This window comes from Pteropus alecto, unplaced genomic scaffold (assembly GCF_000325575.1).
Source record: "Pteropus alecto unplaced genomic scaffold, ASM32557v1 scaffold8, whole genome shotgun sequence".
NCBI classification, from domain to species: Eukaryota; Metazoa; Chordata; class Mammalia; order Chiroptera; family Pteropodidae; genus Pteropus; species Pteropus alecto.
In genome coordinates this window covers 7,887,153-7,905,457 of record NW_006494609.1, presented here as the reverse complement: position 1 = coordinate 7,905,457, position 18,305 = coordinate 7,887,153, and the positions used below count along the sequence as shown (strand labels likewise).

The 18,305-nt window shown below is 35.8% G+C and overlaps 1 long non-coding RNA gene across 3 annotated transcripts in view; it reads right to left on the bottom strand.

Annotated features, from left to right (window-relative positions):
- Positions 1-18,305, bottom strand: part of LOC112473647 — a 91,398-nt gene that overhangs the window by 65,572 nt on the left and 7,521 nt on the right. For 2 of the 3 annotated variants that reach the window (XR_003044092.1, XR_003044091.1), the window contains exon 2: positions 9,086-9,331. The exons of the other annotated variant lie outside the window; for it this stretch is intronic. This is a non-coding gene — a long non-coding RNA (uncharacterized LOC112473647). The remainder of the gene's footprint in view (positions 1-9,085; positions 9,332-18,305) is intronic. 3 annotated transcript variants of the gene reach the window in all.

Sequence of the window (18,305 nt, the reverse complement as noted above, 5' to 3'; positions counted from 1 at the left end):
TGTACCTTAGTGTTTTCTTACCATATAAGGAACTCTATTGGCCATCCCAAAGGGGATACCTGCTCAACAATTTAAAGGCAGCTTCTATCTGCCTTTCTACTTCTCTGTGATGAACAGAATAGGGGGACAGAAAACATGCCGATCTGATTTGTAGATGACACAGAAATAGACATATGTCCAGTCTATTGACTGGCAGATTCAGGATTATTTATTCAATGAATATTCATTGAATTCTAACTATGTACTTACACTAGAATGTAGAAATCATTATAATTTTTTTTGAAATACCTGAGCATTATACTGAAACTAAAAGGATGAAATTGAATAGGCATTAATGAGAAACTCCATGTTCTGAGTTTCTTAAATGCAACCCTCTAAGTATAGAGTGGTGTGTGTGTGTGTGTGTGTGTGTGTGTGTGTGAGAGTGAGTGAATGAGAAAGGTGGTGGAAAGTCCTGGTTTCACAGCAGTTCATGTAGAAATGTTTTCTTAGGAAAATAGGAGTTCAATTTTGAATCAGGACTATAGCGTGGCTATTCACAAAGCTAATGCATTCAGCTTGTGGTGATAGAAGTCCAGGGAGCCCTGTATGCTGCGTTGGTAAGTCCACATCCGGATGGAGGTTGGATCCAATTCTGGGTACCACATTTTAAGAGAAATATTAATAAATTAATTGTGCCCAGAGGCAGGTGGCTAGAGTTGTGAAAGGTCTGATTAGATAAGGGACAGGGGAATAGATCCTGTGAAGAATAGAAGGTATAGCTGGAAAAGGAGTGCAGAGAAGGAAGGAATGATATAATAGCTGCATCGAATTTTCTTTTGAGCTATAAAAAGGGTGAGGAATTAGACTTATTCTGTGTAGCTTCAAAAGGCAAAAACAGGAACAAAGGAGAACTTTATACATGACAGATGTGTGCTTCAATATAAGAAAGAATTTTCTAATAAGAGTTGTTTTAAAGAGGAATGGACTCAAGTAGTAAAATTTCCTGTTGCTGCAAATGCCCAAACAAAGGTTAAAATAACTGTCTATCCCAGATGCTACAAAAGGGACTCTTACAGTGGATTTGTGCTGGCTGCCTACCAAGATTCCTTCTGCATATAGGTTTAGTCTCAGCAGTAATAGGACTCTCTAACTCTAGTTGTTTTTTCTTTGATAAGTGGTTTTTCATGCTTTTCGAAATACAGTGGAGTCTCCCAGAGATGTTTGTCAAGTGAGGGCTCTAAGACATAGCCCTTCCCCTATTGAATTAAAGGCACTTGAGATTCCTCAATGAAACATCAAGATGAGTTGAAGAGTTGACAAGGTGAAAGTCATTCCGTCACCTTCCTTACTGAAGGTTAGCATCCACACACCCTCTCCAGATCTCTGCCTCCCCTGTTAGCGTCACATGTGTATTGCTTATTGGACCTTTTTCCCCACCATGGCTTATTCTCATTGCCTTCATGCTTTCACCTGGACTTTTTTTATTTTTAAACTAAGGGTGTAGAAAATACCTTCCATGCTATCTATACATTCAGTGAGCAAATTATTATTAATTTTTAAAACTCCGCCACCTTGATTTTATCACATTCGATTTCTCTCTAGTTTTGGGGAAAATGATTATGGGTAGCATTCTGTGGTTGAAGAACAGAATACTAAATATTTTCAGACTCAGTGTTTTCCTAATAGCCTACGTAGAAGACGCAATTGGGAAAATTACCTTTTTGATGTATACATTCTAAGTTTGTCACCCTGGACCTGGATTTTGTGTATATGTGGTCACAAATAATCCTTGTCTATGTTGTCAGTAATGTGAAAATATTAAAAGTGAATTCATTTTACAAATACATAGTATTTCTGTTAGAACATAGATGTCACATATTGAGAACTGTGCTTTCTTTTGAGTAGTAGTGGCTTGCTTTGTGACTTTATGGTAAGAGGGTAAGAAATGTACTTGTTATAATATGTCAAACGAGAATATGAGGTATTTTGTGGAGGGCCATTAAACCTCCTTTGCCACTCTTGTAAACAGTATTAATTATTCCTTATCAGCATTTTGCATTTCACTTACATTAAATATTTTCTGAATATATTTTTTCCATTTGGCTCTTCTCCTCCCCTCCCTGCCCCCCACCTTCCTGCATTATTGGCAAAGCTCATAACCTTTGAGGATCTTTTTTTTTATGAAAAATATTTTTATTTGAAATGAGAGTAATTCCTATTTAAATCCAGTAAGTGATTGAGGGCAAGAGTTTATTTTCCTAGAAATTCCCAAGAACTGTGATCTATGAAGGCAAGGAATGTATCTTGATTCTCTGTTTCTAGTACTTAGCACAAAGCTTGGAATATAATAGGTTTCAGCCACCTTAAATCCTTACTGATTAGACAAACGTATGTTACTGAAATAAAGGGAAATTACTAGGTATTCGATAAATGTTTGCTGAATGAATATTTACCCTGAGACTCTAGAACAACTTAACTCTTACTTATTGTCAAATACCTATATTAAAGGAAACAAGCAAGCAAGCATGCTTTTATTTCCTAGAATACTTAAATGATTTTTCTTTCCTTTTATTCCGGCCTCTGTTGTCAAATAATGATACTTGTCAGCACTCAAGCACTTAATGTGCAGCTCCATTTAAACTGGAATGTACCTTATTCATGTTGAAAAAACATGATTGTGCCCAAAGTACAGTAGCCCAGATGCTGTCCATAGTCAAGATTATTGATTCAGTTTTGTTCCTGCAAGTCAGACAGATCTGTGAGCCTGAGCCTTGCCCATTTGAATGTTCAGTGGGAAAAGAAGCATTTGACAGAGAGCAAAATCACACTTGGTATGCTAGGTCTTTGTTTTCCCTAACATTAACCACTGACCAAAGTTGCTGTGTCTTTTGCCATAGTAAGTTGGAGGTCTGAGATTGTAAGGCTGAAACTCGTGAAATGAAATCATGATTTCAGAGCTGCTTTAAGTCACATAGTAAGTTTAATAGTGGAAAAGCAGAGAATGAGCAGAATTTTTTTAAACCCTGGGAAGATTAAACTGATTTGAATGGGAAGCACTGCCACCTAGCATACTTTTAGAAATTCTCCCCATTGGGAATGGTAACTAGCTCTTCTACAAATGATGATGATAAGTTAATTCTAGCATATCTAGGGTTTAAATCATGTTAAGAATGCAATTTAATAGGAAATTCCAACAAAACTGATGAAAAATTAAATCCACAAAAAATGTTATCTAAGAAACAAATCATCTCTAACACTTTACTACCAAGTCCCATCTAAACCATGACATCTCTTTATATAAAATTAGTCATGGCATTCTCACCAATGTCTAAACGCCAATTCTCTACAAATTACTATTTCTTAATTACGCTCTTTGTAAATGAAACTTGCTTTGGATATTCTGACTCATATTTATGTGTTTAAGGAATTGAATGAAATGTATGAGGCAGTCATAAATATAGAAAGTAAATGTGTGTATCAGTAATATTTTCCCTTGTATTAACTAAAGCAGGAATAGGGAACTTTTATATTTCTTCTAGTGTGCCTTAGCAAATTTGATTGCAAGTCTAGTCTTTTTGTTTTACATTTTTTTTAAAAAAGTATATCTCTGAATTTTCAATTCCAGGCCTGTAAAGAAACTGTCCATAGTAATATGTTTAGTAGTGCCTGGAGAAAGGCAGATAGAAATTGTATGTAATGAAAAGCTATAAAAGAACAGACTAAAAAAGTAGAATTTCAATATGAAAAGATATTCATATTGAAAATGAATGAGATTATAGAGAGATGACAAATATAGCACTGGCCATCAAACCTAAAATGCTTGAACTAGAGGCCATCCCTTAAAAGTAAGGAGCTCTAAGAAAAAGAAAAGATTGCGTAGCAGGATAAACAATAGAATTAATCCAACAAGTGCGTTTACTCTGGTCAAGGTGCTACACTAGCAGCCATGTTCCCTAAAGGGAGCTAAGGCCAAACACAAGAACACTGAAGATTATTGGTGTAAAGTCATCGGTGGGAGTAAAATTGGGGTTTCTATGAATTTTTTAAGGATATAATCATGGAGACAATCACCAATTTAAGTGACTTGCTGTTTTCCCAATTGGGCTTCAGCGACCTCAGCCAAAAAAAAGTGAGGAGGCTGTACTAATTGTTCCCTCAGGTCCTTTCCAGTTTTATGGATTATTTTACAAAATACCCTTTTTTTTTCCCCCATCGTCAGTGATACTTCATGTCAACAGGACTCTTCATATAGTCTCAAGAACTAAGAAATTTAAAATTTGAAGATTGGGAAAATTGGCTAGCCTATCTTTTCCTTTTCATGTCTTTATTTTTTACCATCTGTCCAGACAACAAACACAGAAAATCTTGCAATCCTCTATTTTGCCGTTGCCTTCAAATATAGATAAAAATGAAGGATCAAAATGATGGTAAGGATCAATTGGAACTGCACTGGGATTTCCACCAGCACATCAGTGGCGTGAGTGCGAAGAAGAGCAGACGGGTCTCTGAAATGGAAGTTGGATTTGGGTACCACTTAAAACAGAAGTAGGTCTAACATTCCCAGGTACTGAGGAGCCAAGTCAGGATGATCAATGGCTTATGGATATACTCTTTTATACAAAAGACTGCAGAAATCGAGGGAAGATAAAAACACTCAGTAAACATCCTGGGACTATCACCATAGAGTTACAGCAAAATGAGATGAGAGAGAAGGTCAGTTCTCCCTATACGCTCTGTCTCTTTGCAACATAAAATTGTAGGTAAAAAAGTTTTAAAACATGTACAAACTATAAAATAGCATCTCTTTTTGTGGTATGTGTTTGTATGATTTTAGTTTCTTATACTTAGAGTTGGTCAAATGTAATGGCTCAATTCCAACTGGACAGCAAGAAATTCCAACATCCTCTGCCTCAGATCAAATTCTTAATGCTAGTTGTGGACAATATCTAGCCACACTGTGACTGAAGCCTTAAGCACTGTGGGCTTCAGGATCAGTGACCTCACATGGTATCCAATGGGAGCAGTTCTGGGAAAGTGGATGTGCAGATCCTGACAACAACCTGTTGGACCAAAGTGTTCAAGGGTTTTGACGTATGGAGGTGACAAAAGGGAAGAGTATGAACTCCTCCGACCCTAAGCTAGCATTCATTTAACCTTTGTGTCCAACTGTCAGCAGAACCTGGAGAAAATATTACTGTGTTCAAGTAATTAAACAGAATCAGTGTTTTAGCCAGGGAGTGATGAAAGAGCACCCTCCTCACTCTCCATTTTTGTAATGTCCATAGTGAATTTCAATATGTCAGGATGGACGGACCCAAGACCTAATAAATGATTTAGCTGATCGAAGGCTTGTATTTTCTTTCATTTATCATCCACCCTCATTCGATATAACTTTTTATACTATTGTCATTAATTTTATGTAAAACCAGTTTACTTTAAAAACGTAATGTGTGCCTATGTAATAAAGTCTATACACTGGCTAACTCTGTAGAAGTGAGATTTTGTTTTTAATTGTTCTGCTGATTATCATCTGTAATACCGTTTTTCGAGCTATGAAAATGAGCTATTAATCAAATATTTTCAACAAAATCTATCACTGACAAGATTTAATGAGATCAGGCATAATGAAAAATATCTATTAAAATGTTTATTAATATAGTTAGTGATTATAGGCTGACAAGTTAACAAGTTTAATTATCCTATTTAAGTTTATCATGGCCATAACTGAGTCAGTTCAAGATGTATTTATTGCAGTCCTATTTTGTGCCCAATTCTGTGAGAAAACAAATTAAAATGATTCAGTCCTTAAGGTTTTCTTCATGATAAGAATATACACATATAATAAGTGAGAAATATAAAAGCACATCATCAAATAACAAATTTGCATTATGTTCCCAGCATATTGTCAGCACTCAAGAAATAACTGTTCAATCAATTGATGAATCCAAATGACTAATGTCAACATAAACTCAGATGGGAAAAAATCAATATGGAGTTTAGAGTTGAGAAGAGGCAGGTTTAAAAGTAGTATGTTATATTAGCAGGAGATGAGTTTGGATGAAGGGTTCATGTATATCAAGAAATAAGATCGATAGTTAGGCCGACCAGTGATACAGTTTGCATCTAGCCCAAGGGTGGACTCAATCTTGTAAATGCTCTGAAGCCATTTTAGAATCTTGCCAATAAAGCATTATTGTGGAAAGACAATCTGTCGACAATGTGCTGGGTATTCTGAACTAGGAGAAAGATTAAGGACAAGGAAAATAAAGGTTTTTCAGAGTAAACAGGCAAGAAAGAAACAGCTTTGTGTTTAGTTCAAATAGACCATGGACATCTTAACGCAAAATACATCATATTTCAAAATACAATTATCTACAAAAGGAGAATTCAGACCAGTTCAGTGGCCCCCTCCCATGGAGAGAACTTTGTCCTGAACAGAACATATGGAATTTTATTAGCCTAGTCTATGAAATTAACTGATATTAGTAACTGTAATAGGTACAGAAAAGAATTAATAGCCAAATAGGAGCATGAAATTTTCTTAAGTTGGGGAATCTGAAGAAAATTCTACTCTTTTCCTTATCCACCCAAAAGTTTTCTTGAACAAATTTTGAAACCTAGTTGTCTAGGTCCCACATTATCATGAGGCGTTAGCCTTCTAAGGCCCTCCTTTCCTTTAATATCCAAGTGGAATCACTTCTCATGTAACTTGAAAGCCAGGCATGCTCCACAGTGTTCCTCAGTATGTGAGGGAGGCGAGTTGAGAAGGAGAGAAGGTGAAGATGGGAATTTAAGTGTCCTCACTGTCGTGGGTCAGCTTTTATTTTAAACTCCCAGCTCCTTGATCACCTTCAACTATCTATTGCTCCATGCTGGGCAGCTTTCTGCATTCCTAAAACATAACAATATGAGCTAACATTTACGTCGTGCTTCTACTCTGACTTGTATGAAGTATTTAATCAAGGCAGCCCTCTCTCTCCATTCTGCAGGGAACTAATAATTCAAGGCTGGTGATACAACCAATGTTTACCAAGGGTTAGCAATCAGTGGTGAGTATTTACAGCACAAGGCAGGAAAAAACTTAAAACAATATCAGACATTCTTGCTTCTAAGGGTTATTGCCCATATTCCACAGAGGGAATCTGTAAACATCTTTCTCCCTTGTCTCTAGCCTGAGTAAATGGAGCCAACTCCTCAAGCCGTCAAACTACTGTCTCTCGGACTGCCAAGAGAAAACCGAAAACTCTTCTTAAAATCCCAAATTAAGTGGGGATTAATTTCTAAAGTGAATACTCTTGAAAATCACTTAAATTTCCCATAAGATAAAGTAGACTAAAGCATAAGTCTTTAATAAAAGTCGCTCTATGACCCTCAATTAATTTTTCAATTTCTTCATTGAGGATACTGACAGAATCATTACCACCCACAATCCCAGCTACGTGAATAATGTGTTCACGGCCAATGTGGGGAAGTCATTAAAGTGAGTCACACAACTATTCCCTGAATTTTACCAACATGACTTGGCTGTTTGAGGCGTGATGGTGTCCTTTATCTGCCTCACAGATCTACTGAGTGGAATTACCAACTAAATAACTTGAATAAAAGTATAATGAGCCTTCACTGTACTTCACTTTATTATGCAATGCAAATTTTAGTTCCATTCCATCATATCCTGTCATGGACCCTCTGAAGTATCTTTCCAAACCAAAGAGAAGTTAGATCTCCAAAAAGAACTTACATAAACTCACAATTTTTCTCTCGAGGTATGAAAAGTTACCGATAATATTTTCAGATGGAGTTAAATTAAAGTCAAAATACCTGTACTTTCCTCCACTAACACAGTCTGGGACAACAGAACGGAAGAGGATAAAATCTATTCTCCACCTGTCAAGAACAAACCCCAGAGCTTACGACGTTTTTTTTCTTTTCTGTCTTCTCCCTCATCTTCTCCCTTCTCCCATCTCTTCTTCCCACTAATAGGCTTAAAGTCTTGAGAGCCTAGACTGATCTGGTGGCAATGGCAGAGAAAGGAACATATCTCAGAGACCGAAGAGATTCCAATCATTCTTCCCATATTGGACTCTTGTAAAACCCCTATTGTATATCTCATTTGCTGCCTTTAACACTTGTGAGCTGCCTTTTAATATTTTATATTTATTAGATTTATCCTCCTTGTAAAAAGCAATAGTCGACTAAGAGAATTGGCTTTCTTAGTATGTGGCAAAAATATGCCAAAAGCAATATGAATCAGCAAGCATAAATTAACATATAATCGAATGTGACTGAAATTCACTCTGTATTTTAGTAAATGTTCTTGTAATCTCTTGATGTCAGTTTCCCCTTCCACCTTCGAGCTTCTGCAGTCTGGAAAGTCCCTTTACTATTGCTTTTCTTTCTCTTTGCAACTCTGAAGTTATTGCTGTCAGGAATGCTGCAAGAATGTTTGATTTTCCTGATTCACCAGACTGTACAAAATCTACCCTCTTTTATTCTCAATATACTTGTAATAAGGGAATAACAATTGCAATAAAGGAGAAAGGCTCAATGCAAACAGGAGAATACAAGCACTTGGTGACCAGACTAAATGGTGGGGCAAAAGAGAACCAACAATTTAGAAATTCTGACCCTGGTTGTGTTTATCTTGCAAGCCTGCCAAATAGCTTATCAGAAACCCAACTGAAAAAAAAAAAGCTATTTCTTTTGCTACAAAAAATATCAAATAACAGGCTGTACACCAATTTATACTCTCCTGAGATTTTTAAATTATGAATTTAAAGAGGACCGAAGATATTATGCTAAGTGAAATAAATCAGACAAAGGCAAATACCATATGATCTCACATGCGGAATCTAAAGAACAAAATAAATTTAAAAAAAAAAAAACAGAACAGACTCATAGATAAAGAGAATAAACTAGTGATTGCCAGTCCCATATGCTCTTCCAGAACCTTCCAGTCCCCATTAAATAGTGGCATTTCTCCACTCCTTGAATCTGGAGCTTATGACTGGTCCCGTGAATAGAGCATACTGGAAGCGATGCTATGCGACTTCCAACGCTAGGTCATAAAAGGATATAGTTTCTGCCTAACTCTCAGTTCACTCACCTTTGGACCCTGGCTATCATGTTGTGTGGGAGCCCAGGCCACACTGGAGAGACCACATGTAGGTGTTCAGTCGGCAGTCCCAGCTAAGGTCTCAGATAACAGCCAAAATCACCAAGGCACAGAAGTGCATGAAGATTCACATGATTCCAACTCATAGACATTGAGTCTTCCAGTTGAGGCATCAGATGTCACAGAGAAGTGAAAAGCCATTTCCACTGCTATGTCCAAACTCCTGATCCTCATAATCTGTGAGCATAATAAATTATTGTTTCAGGCCATTAACTTCTGGAGTAATTTGTTGCATAGTTATAGTAACTGGAACACCAACATTGAGTGATTACCAGGTGCCATATACTGTGTTGGATGCCTTACATTTTATATTGGTTAGCTATTTCTATGTAACATCACCCCAACTTCAGTGACTTAAAACAATAGTTCTCTAATATTATAGCTCACATATCTGTGAGTCTATTGAGGACTGACTGACCTAGGGTGGGCTTGCTCATGTGACTAAGTGTTGGATGGGAGCTCTGCCCTAGGCTGGGCTTGTCTGGGACATCTTAGCTGGGACAGATCCATTCTATGTGTCTCTTATCCTCCTGTTAAATCCAGCGGGCTTGCCTGGATACGTCATTTTCACGAAGAGGCAGCAGTACAAGAACAAGAGTGGAAATTTATAAGGCTTCTTGGGGCTTAAGGCTAGAAATAGTATACCATTACTTCTACCAAATTCTGCTGGCCAAATTGAGTCACATGGTCAGGCCCAAATTAAAGGGGTGGGAATATAGACTCTACCTATATATGGTACTGCAAAGTCACATACAAAAGGTCTATACATAAGGAGGGGTGAAGAATTGGAGCAATTAATTCTATCTAATACATATTTAATCTTCTTAATTATCAAGTAAGTACCATGATTACTTCATTTCATTCATTTCATTGACAAACTGAGGCTCACAGACTTTAAATAATGAGAGTTAACAGAGTTCCTGGAGCTTCCAGTGATACTGCTGCTCCTTTGGCTGTTTCATCACTGCAAACTGTCTAAGAGACCAACTTCTCAGATATCTTGACCCATCCTTTTAGCTACCAGACCACAATGGGCTGCATGAGTCTCATCTTAAACCAATTCCTGACCTTCCTCTCTGTCGGAAGCCAGCCGACCAAGTCAAACCGGGTACCTGAATGGGGGAGCGGGGACTGAGAAAAAAGAGAAGACAGACAGGGTGCAGGAGGGAGAACAGATCTCACAACTGTCTCTCCGAGTTTATTTCTTATCCTTCTTTTTATACATAATCTGTTCCTTTGTGTATCCCAAGATAACATAATTAAAGTAACATCCTGAAGATCAAGGTATAATCGACACTTCCTTTGACACTCCCTTCGACACTCCCTTTGACACTCCCTTTGTCTATACTTAATCTTCTTCTTCCTGGAATTCCACAGAACCAGCCTTTTCCTTTTTATGGAAGCAGGCCTCCTGAGATAATCCATGCACTCTTTTGAATTTGGGGAGCTTTAGCTCCCTACACCTCTCATTGGCCCTCAGGATTACAACATGCCTCAGGTTTCCATTTGCCTCAGGCACCAGTAGATGTCCCAATCTTTTTTGCCATACCACACCAATTAATCCATGAATACAACTCCCTCTTGCACTCCTCCTAACTCCCTGAACCCTTCCTGGGCCCTCTGAGACTCATGACCTATCATCAATATCTGTGATATCCTCTCTTAGCATTCCCTTCACTTTCATGCCCTGACTGAAACCCACTTATTCCTTATGGGCATTGCTTCCCCTGCCCTACAGTCCTCTAAGAGGACGTAGACTTTTCTTCTTTAAAACTTAGATCTTTTGAAGTTCATGCTATCAGACACTACAACTCCAAATATTGCTGTCCTGCTGACCTCCAAGTCTCCCCTCATTTATTGAAGATTTTAGCCTGGCCATCTATCTTCTTCTTTATCCCTACTCCTATTGCCATTCTTGATGTCTGACCAAGCCAATGCTGAGGCCTCTTAGTTCCTTGTACTCCTCACTTCTGATGATTTCCCCCCTTATGGCACTTCAGCTACGAACTTCTATGGTCATACGATTGCCCAACGATTACAGTTACAAGCACTCCACTCTCTGACCACCATCCCTACCTTTGAAGTATTCTCTTTATCAGATACTTTACAACAATTTTTTAAAACTTGCAATCCACCGTATCTATCATTTTCTTCATTTTCCACTACTTCTGCAGACTTATCTCCCATTTCTCTCTTTAGGTTTAATGGGCCATTATCAGAATCACTCACTGAGGTCCAAGGCAAGTGGTCTTCCCTTTAGAAAGAAGTCCCAGGAGTTACACACATCACATCTCACATCCATTGGATCAAACTTAATCAGGATGACACTCAGCTACAAAGAAGGCTCAAAAAATGCAATCTCTTTAAAGAGATTAAAGACCAGCTAAAAATCAGCCATTCTATTCCTAAAAGGTAAGGGGAATATGGACATTTGGAGACAGTTGGTGATCTTTGTCACATTAGTTAAACTTACTACTTAACTATTCTGTGCCTTCCCCAAGTAACTGGTTGAGACCAGAGAAAGGCAGATAACCATAATTCTCACCTAAATCTCAAGAAAACAATTGATTCTACATAACAAACTTACTTACTTCTTTAATACATTTGATTTTCTGACTATTTCATATCTTCTCCTCTTAAGACTTCAACAATTTCTTCTCACTCCTTACACCTCAATCTCAGCTGATAGGACCCTTACACTGCTCACATGACCTCATACATTCCCATGGCTGTAAATACCTATACATGCTAAATAATTCCCAAATCTTTATCCCCAGGTCTGCTTGCTGAGCTCTAAACTTGTATTCAACTGTTTGTTTGATGTCTCCACTTGAATGTTCAACAAACATCTAAACCTAACCGAAACAGAACTTTTCTCACCCAAACATGTCTTTCCCTCAATTTTCTCCAGCCTTAGTAAAGGGTACCAACGTCCTTCCAGTTACTTACAGAAACCTATGAGGCATCTTTGATTGCTCATTTTTCTAAAACCCCATATTGTATCCGAAGAAAGCTTTATTGGATCTCTTTTCAATACATATGATAAATCTGTTTTTCTTTCTATCTCCACTCTTCTCATTTAGATTTCTACAATTGCCTAACATATCATATAATATTTTACTTCTTTATATTATCTCTTGTCTGTCTCACCGGCCTCGTGCGCTTCATGAGTGAAGGAAATCTGCGCTGTACCCTAATGGCCTAGAATAGAGCCTGATGCATCATAAATATTTGTTGAATGAAAGAAAATCTAGTGGGAATCAGACATGCAAAAAATAATTAAAGTACATTTTAGAAGTGAGAATATGTACAAAATTTAGAAAAGAGAATATTTCCTGGCATTGGGAATTGGAGGCAGCTTTAGTCTTTCTCTTCGTACGAAAAAAAAAAAAAATAAGTACAACAATAAAGAACATTGTGAAATGTTTGTCTTAATTTTCCATTTAAAATATATGTTTAAACAAAATACACAAGCAATTATGTCAAATGTTATTACTTTACAAATGATTAAAAAAAGAATTTAGAGAAATAACGATGGGGGAAATGATGAAAGAAATGAAAGATTTCAAGAGCTGAATTTCATCAGAAAGGAAGAAAGGATAAAGGGGAGTGGAGAATGACATAAGTGTAGTGTGAAGAAAGATACAGAAACAAATTTTAGAAGACCCAGACCTCTTTGTTCTGGAGGAATGAGGAAGGAGGTTGGTTTTGACTTTATAAGACAGCTATGTGAGACCTTTATAAAGTCAGAGATAGTGGGGACAACCTATGGCGGGGGTACCTTATGCCTATCAATTAGTATTTCACATGTGGAAAGCCTAAGACCCATTGGCTCTATTTCTAAGAATCTATCCTACAAAGATAATAGCAAAAGTACATAAAGGGACATGTACAGAATATTGTTGCAGCAATATTTATAACAGCAAAAAAGGAAATTCCCTAACTACAATATAGAGGAATAGTTAAATAAATTGTTTTTCATACTATGAAATGCCATGCAGCTGTTAAAAACACCCGAGACAGCTTGAAATTTATTAGTCTAAAAGAGGTTTTTGATATACTGGATCTATGAAAAAGTCAAGTTGCATATAAAATTTAAGGCGTTATTCCAGTTTTGGAAAAAAAACAGAGTACTTGTTTTTACCTACATATATCTAGAGACATCTAGGAAAAACACAGGTGTGATCAAGAAGTGTGAGTGAAGAGACAGAAATACATGAGTTTCATTTTTATTTTATATATTTTTACTTGATGGCTTTTGGTAATTTAACTTTTCTTGTTTTGTTGTTTTCTCCCCAACAAATACTTTTTAAAATGTCATGAGTGATTAAGGATAAAATTAAGCAGGATAAATATGGGACTAAGAACATACTGTGATTTTGAAAATGGTCTGTATTTGATAATCATTATCCAATCACATTTTTAAAAGTCAGACGGAAATTCTGATTTGATTTTTTAAGCCAATATTGAAAGGATGAAAAGGCATTAAGGTCATTGAAAAGAGGCTATGTTTGGTATTCTGTAATTATTGTATTAAAGGGGGAGAATAAAAGCAAAGGAAGGAAGACAAGAAGAGAAGCGGAAAGAAAAAAGGAAAGTAAATTAAGGAAAAAAGGGAGAAAGAAGGGATTTGGACTTGATTGTGTTGTTCACTGAAATTAGAATTAAGACGCAAATATGTGATGAATTCCAACCTATGAAAATAAAACCATTGTTAGTCATAAGGATCACTCAGGAGTCTGTCTATAAAATATATGAAGAAGAAATGAAACACCGTTCTAGGGACTGTGGTTTCCTGCTCCTGTTTTCTATCTGGGCTCAGGTGTATTTTGCCATCCTGTGGCCAAATAATGGTATTGATTTTTATTACAAAGTACAACATACCTGAAGGCTGAAAATCTATCATTTTAATTTAAGATTTATTGAGGAATGGTAATGAGTTCTACACTTGACAAATGAACAATTATATCTCTTGACTAGAAATTTACATAAGCCTCTGGTTTTAAACAACCTGAATCATTTCAAGAAATTGATGATTTTCAACTGATGCAGAAACAGAGAAATCAGTTATTTAAATGGTTTAAACTCAAAGAAACTGATGAATAATTTACTAATCAAAGTATAGTATGTGTTTTATCTCAAACTTGGAATTGCTTTCTTCTTTGATTCTAATTTTACAGGTGGAAAAAACTTATATGTTCAAAAGATAGATGTGGGATTTTTTATTGGTGAACTTAGAATTGTGTTCTGATTTCTAATGTTTGTTCCACTCCACTGCTCAGCATTATCTAGACAGATAAAAAATAGAACCCATTTAATTTTCTGTACCGTCGGTATTATTATTGTTACCATTATTGTTGTCACGGTCTCTAATAGATACTGAAGACCTATTTTGTGCCAATCGCTGTGCTAAAGAGCTTTACATGGATTACCTCTTAATTCTCACATACCTCTCTAATGTAGGTATTTTAATAACTGCCATTTTACAGATGAAATAATTTGCTCATGGTCAAAGTAAGGACAGTCTCTTGGTCTATCAATAGACACCGCCTCTTCTAATTTATTGTGCAATGACATTGGCACAGGCCCAATTTAACTTATTTTTCTGTCTCCACTATGAGAGTTATACCACTGACTCACTGAGTAAAATGGAAAGATGAATGTTCTACCTTCCCAATGTTCTACCACTAAATATGGTCATCCTTCATTTTCTTGTTTTACAAAACCTTTAAAATATAATTATAAAGCTAGACAGAAATGTTTTGATTATAGAGACTCTTGCTAGGAAATGACTGTTCTTGCCAGTTCAATAATTGAGTAAGTGCTATTTGGAATGGGAAATAGATGATTTTCAACTGATGTAAAAACAGAGAAATCAGTTATTTAAATGATTTAATAAATGATTTTTGATGATGCCTTTATAAAGGCAATTATATTTTATCTGGGCAAAGTCTTGATTTCATGTCTCCATTTTGTATATGCTATAGAGTTTCTCTTTTCCTCCTAAATGAAGTTTAACAAATTATATAATTAATATATATTTGACATCCTTTTTTTTAGTATATGTGCTGCTGAAGAGAGCACTATATTTGACAACCTTAAGGAGCAACATGATTTGATTCAAAACCTTCACATTCTCCTACATTTGTTATTTTTAAGTTTCTTATTTCTAAGACAGGTGGACTCTTGAACTTGTACCTCTAAAGTTACACAATAGAAATAAGATTGGGCAAGTCACTGCTTAAACTGAGTCTCAGTTTCCTATTTGTAATAAAGAGATAATATTATTTATCTCATTTGACTGTTATAAGCTTCAGAGAAGGTACTGTGTGATTAAAGCTTTATAGTAAACCTTTTATTTTTATTACTACTTCTCAACTTGGCTGGGAATACAAAATGATAAATTCCTTATCTTTTTTTAATCTCTATTTTTTGGTTGTTCAAACATCCATTCTTTTTGCCTACTGGCTACCTCATTACTTTGAAAAACCATCCTACAACATTAATCCTTATTCTCAAGAAGGTATTTGAATTGCACCCCTTGATTTTCTCACAGAAACTCTTGTTAATAAAAAGACCAGCCCGTGGTATTCATGCAGATTACTTACTTCCATTCTGGTCTGGAATCTAGAATAAACTTCCTGCCAGCTCACTTGTTATAATCTCTACAACCTCTACTATCAGAGGAAGGTAGGTTCTAGACAAGAACTAAAATTGGCCCACCTAGTTCCAGTTTCAGGAATAATTCTCTAAGATATAGTTTATAGATTAACATAGATATAATTTATGTTATATGATGTATACATAAATACATCTATGATGTATTTTATTAGAAAAGTGTCTATGTAGAATTATCTATCACATCAGAAGCCTCTATCAAGTTGAAGGTCTATGAGTAAGAAGATAAAGTTAGTAGATTGAAATAAAAAATAATTTGGCCACTAGAAAAATATTTTTATAATATTCTGAGCAAGTCTGAGCAAGAAAGTTAATTTTCACCATTTTAAATGTCCCAAATCACAGCTGTTCAACACATGTAGCTGAGAGCCAAGAATCAGAGAAAGAGGAAACCCATGTAATTAAACACAGTGTTTAATATTGATTACAATTTATAACGCAATACCAGGCCGTCTTGGGAATACCAACCATCTTTCAGCTAGAAGATAAGCTGTGTGAATAAAGAACCATTACTGATTATAAAATAAGTCTTCATTTGGTTTATTTTTAAGTAGTTAAAGGAAAATTTCATTTAATTCAATAACTCTTTAATTTCATCAAAAATCCAGTTAAGTGTTCCAATTTTTAATTGTCTCACAGTTATCTTTCTTTCACAGTTTATTTAAATTAGGATCCAAATAAGATCCACACATTGTTATTGATTGACAGGTCTATTAAGTGCCTTTTAACCTGTAGTTTCCTCTCTCTCTCCCTAAATTTATTTGCTGAAGAAATTGGATCATTTGTCCTATAGCTTTCCAGGGCCTGGATTTGCTGATTTCATTCTTGATATGTAGCTTTACATGTCTCTACATCCTCTGTATTTTTGTGAATTGTTAATTGGATCTAGAAGCTTGAACACATTCAGGGTTTACGTTTTTGATTGGTGAGGGTAGCAGTGAGACTATCTTATAGGTAGTATAACAAGTTCTTCATCTGGAAGCACGTAATATCTGATTGTTTCCCTTTCTATGTTGTTGGCAGATGTCAGTGATTAATGCCTCCATCTCTCAGTTCATCAGAGTTTGCAAAATGGCAATAGTCTTTCATTCCTTATTCACTTATTAGCTGCCATATTTCTTTAAAGAGAAACTTTCATCTACTATATTAGTTTCCCGGGGCTGTTGTAATAAATAATCACAGACTTCAGGAATTAAAAACAATAGAATTTTATTCTTATGGTCTGGAAGCAACAAGTCCAAAATAAAGGTGTTGGCAGGGCCATACTCCCTCCAGAGGCTCTAGGGGAGAATTTGTTCTTTGCCTCTTCCAACCGCTGGTGGCTGCTGACATTCCTTGTGGCTATAGCACTCTAACTGTTACCACTGTGGATACAATTCCTCTTCTATTTGTTCACCTCTGCGTGTCTTTTAGGACCCTTGTCATCAGATTTAGGGCCTACCAGGGTATAATCCGGGATGATCTCATCACAAAATCCTTAATTATACTAGCAAAGACTCTTTTTTTTTCCTTTGCGAGACATATTTTGTAGGCCACCATTCAACTCACTACATCTACTATTTGGTACATGGTGGTAATGTTCACATAGGGAAGGCTGGATAAATGATTATTTTTCTTTATTTACCAATCTTCAAAATAATAAGTTATTTCTTTAGTATCCTCCAATAGTGACCAATTAGGATTTTTGTTTTGTTTTTTAGCAGCATTATAAATTAATGAATTTAAATACTTAATATAATTCAACTTGCTGCAAGTACTACCCTATGAGACTAAAAAGTGTCTCATCTTTGGCCAGTGAGAGCTTCTTCATGTTGGCTCCTAAATTCTTTTAACATGGTACTGGTAGTCTTTGATATCTTCTGATATGAGATGAATTGTGCCTTCCCAAAAAGATATGTTGAAATCCATGAAAGCCACCAGAAACTAGCTTATATTTTGGTATACAGAAAATAATTGCAAATTAGTTGCTGTTTTAAGACATGGAGTAGTAATTTCAAACTCCAAGTTAGAAGGATGAGAACATTAAAAAAATATTTTAAAGTCTCACATGGATAAAAGTAATTTGTGTAGTCAGCAATTGCTTCTTATACACTGCATCAAATATTACTGCATATAGAAATCAACAGTTTTTCTTTTTTTGTAAAGGCCTAAAACAAGTGAAATCTGAATATAGTATAATTTTTTTGGTAGAACTAAAATATATCAGTGCTTTTAGTATCTTAAATGAATGTTGTAATTATGTACTATATTTTACATTAGAGACTTTGATTAGGATTATTGAGATTTAAGATCTTTCCTCTTTACTTTTGTATCTTCCAAAAGTGCCCAATACTTCTGAGCATATAAATGCTGCATTTTGCCTAAATATACCAGATAATTTTCTTTCTTTCCTCTTTTTTTCTTTTTCTTTTTTCTTTCTCTCTCTCTTTCTCTCTCTTCTTTTCCTTCCTTCTTTCTTTCTTTTCTTTCTCTT